The sequence below is a fragment of the Mytilus trossulus genome, chromosome 14, assembly GCF_036588685.1.
Source record: "Mytilus trossulus isolate FHL-02 chromosome 14, PNRI_Mtr1.1.1.hap1, whole genome shotgun sequence".
Lineage (NCBI taxonomy): Eukaryota > Metazoa > Mollusca > Bivalvia > Mytilida > Mytilidae > Mytilus > Mytilus trossulus.
In genome coordinates, this window is record NC_086386.1 from 62996652 (window position 1) to 63008561 (window position 11910).

Sequence of the window (11910 nt, forward strand, 5' to 3'; positions counted from 1 at the left end):
AATTAAAAAAAGAAGATAGGATTCCCAAGGAGACAAATCTCTGCCGGACACAAAATAACATAGAAGGTACCAAATTATAGGTCATTGTACGGTCTTCAACAATGAAAAGATAACATACACACAGAAAGCTATAAAAGTCTCGAAGTAAAACAATTCCATCAACAAGGAAACATGACAGCCTGATATGTACAAAACAATGAAGGAAAAAAACAAAATGATATACAGCAACTACCTACTACCACTGAACAACAGGCTCAAGACATAACACTGACAAATACAGAGTCGTATAAGGTAGTTTATTGGAGCACCCCCTTTCAAACCTAGTACAGTTGTGTCATAGTACTAGTAAGATCATTTGATTGAAAAGTAGTGTGTATTTCTGGTGTTTTCGTTATCAAAAGATTTTAGTTTCGTACCATATAAGTTTTCGTGCAAGCAACATGTCCATATACAAGATGTACAAGTACAGGTACAAAAACATAAGAGGTACTATTTTATAATAATTCATCATTTATCACTTCAAAAATGCCTTCAATATCTGTTCTTTGGGAAAACAGATACATTATTGCCTATCATTCAATATAAAGCACAATTAATCAGCTTTATTTCGTATTTTAGTTCTTATCGGTCCGCTCTAGAGCTATTATTTATCACCGTAGCCCATACAATTAGCTGGCATTACCTTAATCACCATGTAAAAAAATGCAATACTGTAATATTAAGATCCTTACACTGTGGCTGGACATTTTATTATTTCATGTAATAAGTTAAAAGAGTAAGGGGGTTTTGTATTGGTCATAGACTGATAAATATAAAAAAGAAGATGTGGTATGATTGCCAATGAGACAACTATCCACAAGAGAAAAAAATGACACATACATTGATGCAGTACAGCTGTACGACTTACTGGGTAATATATAAAAGAAGAATTAACAAAATGTTGTATTTGATGGGATTTATGTAGGAGATAATTTAGTCTTAGATGTATGATTTGTTTAGTAGTAGTTTTCGACTATGTGCAAACTGTAAATAACTACGAGACTTTCAGATATGTACTCTGTGTGTTTTTGTTGTTAGGAATGTATATCAAGACTGAGTCATGTCAAGTCTTTGTTTTCTTAGATGGTTTTCTGCTTTGTGTCGATCCGATGAGTTAAGGCGTTATCAGCAAACATGTGCCTGTCCATAGTCTGTTATTAAGTGGTTGTCATTGGCAATCATACAACATCTTCTGATTTTGTTTATGTTGAGCTAGAACACTTAAAGTACATGTCATTTAATGCTTTGATTTTAAAACTAGATCTTGCCCATAATGATTATGCTCAAAATGTTTATTTAGTATACCGCTTTTCAATAGTAATTAACCGCTTAAGCACAAACACATCCCGTGCACAAACAAAAACTGCGAGAAAATATCAGCCATAAGAGCAAAACAACGGACCAATAGAAACACGAAACTGCAACATACGACGATTTTTTTCCTTTCTAATATATAACAGTTCAATGTTTACGTCTTTCACCTTCATAACTTGTATGAAATGAAAAAAAGTAAAAATTTAAATATGACTTATATCTAACAATTCATAAACAAACGTTACAAAATATTTTTGTTACACGTGTACTTGTTTTGTGTGATTTTATCAAAAGCTGATTAAGGATTAATTTGTTCTTGAATTGTTTTCCTTTAAAAGTCAACAGATAGGAGGTTGACTTTTGAAAAGTCAGCCTAGGGTTCGTTCCTTTGGCGAGGAAACAACTACACAATTGGACGATTTCTAGATTAGAGTTCAAAGGGCTTTCAATTAATCATCTTTTGACAGCTATCGATGCTTTTCTCTGACCGCTTATATATTCAAGGTGTTGTACTTATATAGTACTGTTTTTTGGTATAACTGGTTTGCTGTCAATATCTGTTATTATCTAACCTAATATAGATTTATAAGGATATGAATGGTTACACGTGGTAACTCTATAAGTTTAATACACGTTGTACCAAAAATGTGGAAATAATCACCATATAGGGTTAGTTGTAATATGGGGTTAATAAGGAGATACAATGTACTTCCATTTAAAAAGAAAATGGTACGTCCGTTTATATGATTAACACGGTATTGAGGAAACATGTGAAAGGTTTCAACACACGAAGAAAATTAATAAAGATTTAAATAAATTCATAAAACAGCTTTAAAGCTAACAAGTTGTTATTGTTGGCATTTGTTTTTGTATAGACAAATGGAAGTAGGTTCTTAATATTAAGTATTGAAGACTTAATCACTTTGATAGGCCGCTAGTCTAAATACATTTTGTACCACATGTAAATTTAGTCGGTAAGATAGTTTCGTTACACGGTGTGCTCGTGACCAAATTCGCTCTCACTCCATATGTAATTTACTGACCCCATATATATCGTGTTAGGTCACGTATCCACCATGTTACTAATAATATCAAGTTTATATTCACTTCAGTTGAACGTTGGTGGATATGTGTCTCAATGGCAATCATACCCATCTTATTCTATATTCATTCAATTATATAAGTAACATGTATTTACGTGAGATTCTTGGCGAAACGAGCATATGTGTACCCTGTTTTCTAATCTATCATTAACATATATTAATAGTAAATTCTTAAAAGGCGTTAAGATAAATAATGATACAACAGTTCTGTTTTCCTGTGTATTTATTGTAATACGAATGGAAACATGCTGTTCTGTTCTTTATGAATTCAATTATCTGATTTATCTCCCCTAGGAAGCTTAGTTTTATAATTTTCTGAATTAATCAACAACAACTTTGTTTTCGTAATAGTTACGGTAACAGTACATCCTTTTCGTTTTCTTTTCAACGTGAAAATTTCACAAATAAACAGCATTTCCTACGATCAAAGATTGCGGGAGAACCAATATATGTTCCAACTAATTACATTTTTAGACTGTTTACTGTTTGAATTCCAAATGCTTCAGACATTTTTATATTTGGCCGTGCAATGAAAACAGTACTGTGCAATGCACTTTTGTATTATGTATGCATAGTCCATGACATATCAATTACATTTGTCTAGAGGTGTTCTTATTATACAGATCACGAACATCAATTTGCAGAATAAAATTGTTTGCCAAGACATTTTATAAAACTTTTACTTTAAGAGTTATTCAGTTACCAAGTCTCCATATGTACTAGTATAAATGACGAAACTCAATGGTGGAGTGATATGTAACAATATCGTTTGTCATTTAATTTTATTTTTACTTTTAAGAATTCTCTGGTTACTATAATCGGCACCATAAGGACAGATGAAACGTTACCGTCAGAATTTATTTTTGTTAAACTTCAAAGAGTTATCTGGTTAAAATAGAGTAATATCGCTTATCAAGATTTATGTTTCGTAGTTCTTAAAGAGTTCTCTATTTACAAAGAACCCACATACCTATATGGATGGAATGACACTGCTCATTTTAAGGTTATTGTAATAGTAATACCCGATATCAAGTTTTACCTGTGACATTTTAAATTCAAAGAAGATTTGACTACTTTGTTTTCTGATTGAAATTGATATGACAATAAAAAAACATAATACGCAACGATTCATTAATTAACAAGATATTATATGTTTCACTAAAGGTCACTTCACGTGAAGTCTTTGATGCTGAGAAAGGAAAGTGTCATTTCCAATAAATCAAAGCTTGCATGCACGAAACGGTTTTTGCAGCTAACAAACAAATGTTAATGAAATTACGCAATGTTAAACCTAGAGAGAAAACAGGTGCACGCTGTTTGAACAGTTTGATAGATCTTTTAACAAAGCAGCAATTATCAAACGTAAATTGAAAATGGATAGTTCGATGTTCGTTGTAACAATTAATTATTAAGATTGATGTTGACTGGAATGTGCATTTCAACGGTTGCATATTGTAAACACAATTCAGTAATCTATTATTAGCCTTTTAGATTAGGCAAGATTACATTTTGTTAAAGAGACGAAATTGCAAAGTACTTCACGAAACTAAAAATTACTCTCAATTAAATTAAGCCGCCCCAATACAACAAACAGCGTATGCTAGAAACCCAACAAATATGGTTTAGATGAAATATCAACAACATAACGCTATTTAAGAAAGATCATCGTAACACTTTTGAGCACGCAGTATTCATGAAAAAGTTGACTACACACTCATTTCTGCTAACGATCACTAATAAGATAAGTTTGAGGAAGACTTCTTGTTTTCGGTTGTTGCTGTTGAACCTGTTGTTGTCTAGATTTGATTTTGCTTAGAATTACGATACATTTGAACCTATGTGTCTTCCAACAGATGTAATACCTGTAGTACATTTACTATAAGATGTTACCAGTAACAAAGACAACGGCTATATAGGAACAAACGAAACGTAAACTGCAGATTTGTATCATTTGTTAAGATAAAGTTATACACCAGGATTTTTCTCGTTACAATGAAAAGACGAATTCAATAATAGAAAAGTTCTACTTGATACTTATGTTGATATCATCCTTTGAAACACTACGAGTTGGTTGACCGTTATGGAATATCTGTTTCAAAATATTTTTTTGATGGGGTCCGTGTTACTGAACTTTATAGTTTTCTACGTTGTGTTGAATTAATGCCATGGCATTGTAAGTTAGTTTTCAACAATAAGTTCGAATATCCATTTGGTAACTTTCGCCTTGCCTTTGATAGGAAAAAGCAGTTTTTTTTAAAAAAAAAAGGTTGACAAAGTAAATCAGTTGTGTTCTCTGTTGATATTTGTGCAACTGTATGATTTGACATTGATGGAAAATAGTGAAACCGATATGTGCAATATATTTTTAAAATGAAATAAAATTATGTTGTTTAGTATTACTTGCAAAGATTTTATGTAAGACACGGATTGAGTAGAAATGCAATCAGTTTGCATTGTGGTATGATATATATTTGAATACAATTTGGATGTTTAATGTTTTTAAATACTTGATTTGAATTAAAACAAATTGAGTAATTGGTATTTTGTTGTAAAACAAGTCATGCAAAGATCATTGATAAAATTGTAGTCATTGTTTTTCGTAACTTAATTGCGAGGATATCTCTGAAAGCAAAATTTATTTGAACTTTTAGTATCTGGATTCAATTTAACTGAATATACATAGGAGACGAGCATGTTATAAAGTTGAAAATATAAATTAATTGTAAAATTTTATTGAAAAATGCAAATATTAAGTTGCAAAATTTGAATTTAATGTTTTGTTTGTGATCACCAGAGACATCTGTCTCTCGAATAATTATAACGAATGAGCACAAACATGTGAATAAATGTCATACGTTTTGATTAGCAGTAACCACGTAGTATGTGGGATTTTTTTGCCGGCACAGCAGTCTTATTCCCCGTGAATAGGTTAACATCTTTCCTAGAATCGAGCTGATTAAAAATAACTGGGTTTCATTCAGTATATATGAACGGTATTTTCTTTATCATCTAATACAGCTTTTTGAAATACTGTAGAATCTGGACTGTGTGTGTATCACCGGGGGTGCTTGTCATTTGTTAATGTTTATATTTCTTGTGTCATACACAATTTGGATTAAAGGGTTAACACCGAAGTAAATTACTCGGGTTAAGAAAAAAATAAACTTTTAATGTGTATACAAGACTTGTATTTGCACTTTACATAGATCATTCTTCAAATAAAGGTTTTTTCTAAGTCGAACTAAAAATAATTGAAAAGCGCTAATAGAACTGAGAAATATAGGCTTATTTCTTGTTATAGAAAGTCTTATAAGCATTTTTATATATCGGTCTGACATTTCTGTTCTTAATGATATTTATCTGAAAAATCTTTGACCTTTATACCCTTTATAATAAGACTTCAATTTTGCGATCCTACTCATATGAAATAATGTTTAAGGATGCAGTATTATTGTCAAAAAAGCACTTATAGAATATCAAATCAGCAGAATCTTAATCCGATATTCCCACCAGACAGCTGTCTCTTTAAAACAGTTTAAATAAGATGGTAAGTACAATTGTTCTGACGAAAATAGTCCTGAATAATCGAAATAAAAGTTCAGCATACAAGATAACAGAATATGGCCTTGTCCACTAATATATCAAGTAATAAGTAATAATCATTCCCACTAGCATTATGTGTTTTAGACTTTTCATAATGCATGGCTCTCTCTCTCTCTCTCTCTCTCTCTCTTTCTCTCTTTCTTTCTTTCTCTCTCTCTCTCTCTCTCTCTCTCTCTCTCTCTCTCTCTCTCTCTCTCTCTCTGGTAAGTCTGCATTTGTTTCATTACTGTTAAAATAATGGGGTGCTAAACATATTAATATCGAGAGTAATCGGCAATTTGTTTTAACGAAGAAAGAAAGAATGGTTTTAAAAAAATACCTTCTTGAAAGGAGGTAAATGGGCTATCTCTGACGATTATCAGTGCAGGATACAATTCGGTATATTAATGGGTGACGTGTCACATGTTCAAAAACGTTCTATAATTTTACACATTTACATTTATAAATTCCAAAAAAAAGGAATGTCATGTCTACGGAATATTCAATAGAGAGCATACGTGTGACATCAAATAGATGATACAAAAATCAATGGACTAAATATCGGACAATAAAACTGTTCGAATTATACTTTTTGTCAATCATGTTAACATGTTATTATTTATAGCCTTCGAAAAAATATCAATTAAAAACGATTCTGTAATCCTGGATTTCGATTAGCACTCTCTGGATGATGTCCAACAAAAATCAAGGTATATAGATAACGAATCCAGTAAATTTTAGACGATGTTTACTTTGCTACTCCTTTGTGGGTTATGTAGCAATCTTAACAGCAGAGTTATACAACAAATGCTGATGTTATGTAACTTTTGTAAATCACAATCATTATTCTTTTACATAATGGTCTGCAAAGCAAACGTTTAAGCAGTCTATGTTGCGTTCTCTCTTTCAAAGCGATTAGCGCGCGACACCCACGTGCTAATAATATCTATTTTTTATTGATATCATCCAATTATCAAGTACATGAAGTATTGTTAATTTCATAATTAAATATTTGATGTGAAATCATTTGTATTTTTATTAGTAATTAATACGATTGTTATCGCAATACATGTAATTATTTTGTAAGGGTTATTACTACATCAATAATAAACTAAATTTTCGTACTGCTATAAAACGATGATATTTTATTAAGTAACAATTGTATTGGAAGATATTGGTTAACTTGAGATAAGGCACGTTTTAACGTGTACCTTCAACGTGTTTCTGCCAATCGTGTGTGGTATTTTACGGTATTTTATGTTCTTTAAAGTCATTTCCAATATATTTTATAGGAATTAATGTTCTTTCAATGTCATTCCCAATTTTATAGGAATTCATGGTCTTTAAAAAGTCATTTCCTATATTCCTGTGTGTGTTGCCCGAACCTTTTAAAAAAAAACTTGAAAAAAAGAAACAATAAATGACAAATTCGTATACATATAGACACTACATTGTACTACACCACTCACCCCGTTCATCATTCGGTATAGTTACATTTTCCAAACTACATGTATAAAATAAAAGCATTAAATTTGGAGAATATATGGTATTGTCATTGCACGTAAATTTCTATATAAAACATCTAATTGATTTTAACTAGGCTTTTTTAACGAAACAGTGCACCATGCATTGTTAGATATCACAAAACTATACAAGATTTGATTATTTCTACTTAGTTTATCAAATTTTCTTATGTTGTTCTGAAACGCTATATGTATGCACGAGCCATAATGAGCCTCATCATGAGTGTTTGATTATATGATTCCTTGGCCGTTTTTATGGTGATTACCAGACCAAATATTTCATGACCATTTGATAGTCTAGTACTGTACTTTTTATAATTTGATGATTTTGTATAAACCAAATAATTAAGGATTGTGTTTATATATTAGCAAAACATTGTGATTATGTGATTTCGGAGCACATCCCATATTAATTCTTCTTTTTTCTGGCAAAACACGTTTTGTTTTTTGTTTCACATTAAGTCATGTCGGGCAATTTGTAGCTGAATACAAGGTGTGTGTTTTATTCTGAAAACCATACATCCAAATATGAAAATAAGGAGATGTTGTATACATGCCAATACGACAACTACATGTATCCACCAAAATTCAAAGAAGCAGATACAATGAGAAAAACCAGTACCGATGTCCATTTGCAATTTCCCTGTATGTTACCTTTCTAAATGTCTAAATTGACCAATTTGAACCAAAATATCTGCCGGTTTACTTGAAAACAATAGAACCTATGTCATAATACGAACATGACGAACGGCCACTAACTTTTTTATTAATTTGCATCAGTTAGCTTTGTGTCTACAGGGTACTGCTATTTTTGCTTTAAATGCGATATTTAGGCGTGAATATTGAATAAAATGTTTCTTTAAAATTATAATCTATACCCAAGAATTGGTATTGTAACGACAATGCAAAAAGAAAAGTAACATACATAACTATATCAAGGGCCTACAAAATCAACCTATAGCTGTTAAGAGTAGATCTGATTATATACTTCCTCCCGGGGCAGAGCTGTATGATGACATTTATGTCCTTTGTTTTTGTTTATAAACAGTACACCATGGGAAAAAATGACAAAAAGACCAATTACAGTTGAAAACACATTAAGCTATTCCTGCTCCACTGGCGACACCTCGGCCGACTAACGCTCAAACTACATTTAGTACTAAGAATTGTGTGTTATGTGTGTGTAAACCCCCTGGTTAAACATTAACCCACTGGTAAAACATGAACTTTACCCGCGAAAAAAACATTCATTACTTATGATTCAAATTAATACCTTCCAGTGTTTGCTCTATTTTTAACATTCTATCAATGTTTATAACAGGAAAAAATAAGTACAACAATTCATTAAAGGGAAGTAAAGGGGAAAATAGAAAAGCGTTGAAAAACTATCACGACTGTATCAATTTGCGTATTTTTCATGTGTTCCTCGTGCTCTGTTTTCACTGTTAATTAATGGTACCAGCCTGTAAACTTCGACAAAATACTCGAAAATCCATAAATCTGCGACCAACAATATATATTAAATAAAGATCACATTTAGAAAATTAAGAATGGACATGGGTTATGTAACTACAAACCCACCAAAGAGCAGAAAACAGCAGAAAACAGCACAAGACCATCAATGTTCTTTTGTTGTCACTTTACTTTTTTTTTTTTTTAATGTCAAATCAATTTACTTGGAATTATAAAGAACTTCAGATGGCGTTCTTTATAACAATGTCTCTGATTACAGTTTTAAAGAAGAATTAAATGGAAACCTTACATCTTCTCCCATTGATTTAATGACTTTGCAACTAGACAAATGTAAATAAAGTAACACAACATTTTCCTCAAGAAACACAATTTGTCCCCGCGAATAATAGTGCTTGCAACTTGTATATATTTGTATTCACGAATCGAAATTGGCTTCCCACATATTTGGTCGAAAGCATAGTGAAAGTTATTGTAGACTGAATAAAGAAGTAAATGTCCGTTTTATTAAAGATTGATTAACACTAATTTAATCCGCTGCATGTTTTATGTGTCTGCTCCACGTCTTGTAAATGCCAATAACGAATTACATCAGGGTTTCTATTATGTTTATAGATATTTCTAATGTTTGTATTTTTTTAGTTGGTATTTATTTCAGAACTTGTTTGGCATCTGTTTAAAATAGTCACTCTATTTTGTTATGTCGAGCAGCCTTATTTTATAAAACATTAAATTGGATATAGTAATAGATACACGTTAACTGTTAAATAATGTATGCTGACATTACGGTTGATTCCAATAATTATATTTTCGTTAGTCTGTTTGTTTGGTTGAAGGTGAAGTTACCCGATGTCCTTTGTGCGTCTACAATCTCCCTCAGCAAAGGTACAAATATATAGGGCTAATCTCCTTATGACTGCTTCGACAGATGTGTTAAATGATAAAATTGATATATTTCTTTTAGCGGGGTTGGTTTACGTTCATAGAAAAAAAGACGTTCGCAAAATCTCAAGCAGGAAGAATAACGATGTCCTTTAAATGATTAGAACAATTAGAACATACAATATTTGAAAATGAAAACAACACGTTATAAATTTTATGAATCCGAAGCGCCTTTCTAGATTTACCTTCACATGGAACGCTAAAGACAGTTAAAAACGACATGGAAAAGTTTCAAATCTATTAATGGTAACTGTGCTTTAGAGAGTTGAAAACTTTGTTTCTGTAAGAATTTAAATAACGCCGGAAATCAATATGTAGTAAAATAGTTTTTCTGGTATTCTAAAAACCGTGAACAAAATTGGTATACCATTAGACAACACATAAATGAGCGCCTCAGTGAAGTGTAATATAGTATTTATCATGGAATAGCGTAAATGATCTACATTGCATTATAGCTAATAAAAATCTGGTATTTTTACATGAAATGTATTTAATAAATTGTCTTCGTATCGCAAAGTAACTATATAACTCCCGTATTGAATGTATATAATTGTATTGTAAAGCTGAGGGTCTATGACATGTACATATCAAAATAATCATATAAAAGAATTTTACAGGAAATTTGAAATTTGAAATAAATGCCTTCGATAAAATAAAGTTTATCCCCTGAGACGACAAAGATTCCTATGATCGTAAATTCTTTTTCAGACTTTTAATCTAAAGGTTGCTTACACCATTCATAGGGACAAAAAAGCGAAATCTAATTGACAATATCATGTAAATTTCATTTCAAAGATAGAAACTATTTGATTAAGACTTGAAATGAGACCATTATATTATAAATTCGCACTTGATTGCCGTCGATATGACATTGATAGTTAAAATCTGTATATCTCATCGAATCGTAGAACGTTTAACGTTTTGAATTAATACCTTTCTTAAACATCATTTTTGTCAGGTAATGCAATCTGATACCAGCAAGTTAACATCGTGTATACATATCTTGAATTTTGATTGGTCGATAGCTTTAAAATTAAAAAAAGGAGATACGATTAGCAACGAGACAAATCTCTGCCGGAGTCAAAATGACATAGAAGTTACCAAACAATAGGTCACTGTACGGCTTCTACAATGACAAAAATACAGTATACATATACAGCTATAAAAGGTCCATATTGAAAAAAAGTAAAACAATTAAATCGACAAGGAAAACATTACAGCCTGATACGTTCAAAACAATTAACGAACAATATATATAATATACAGCAACTCCGATTTACAGGCTCCATACTTGGGACTGACACATTCAGAATGTTGTGGGTTTTATCTAGCCAATTCTTACCTCCTCTCCTAAACCTAGAACAGTTGTGTAAAAGTAAGCACAAACTAGAGAAATGCAATTGAAAAGGGTTAGTGTATTTATCAGATGAATTTGGTTCGTACCATATAAGTTTATTTATCAATTACAACATATTATAGAAGTAGCAACATGTAATCTGTATTAGCAAAAATATAATAGATACCATTTTCTTATTATTCATTAGTTATCACTTCAATATCTTCAATATCTTATCTTTTGGTAAAAGAGATTCAGTATTGCCTATCATGCAATATCAAGTACAATTAATTAGCTTTATGTCTTGTTTAGCTCGTAGCGGGCCTCTTTAGAGCTATTTTTTTTGTAGTATTCAGGTCACAAACATCACAGATTCGTAGAATAATATTGTGCATCACAATTGTTTCATAGAACATGTTGCTCTGAGAGTTATCAATTTACGAAGACTCCGGATATACAAGGATAAATGAAACGTTACGGAGGAATTAATGTCGTTTCAAGGTTGAATGTATACGAGATGGTTACATGGAATCGGCTTCAAAAGGACTGACGAATCGTTACCATCAGAGTCATATCGTTTGCCAATATTTTATTTTAGTTG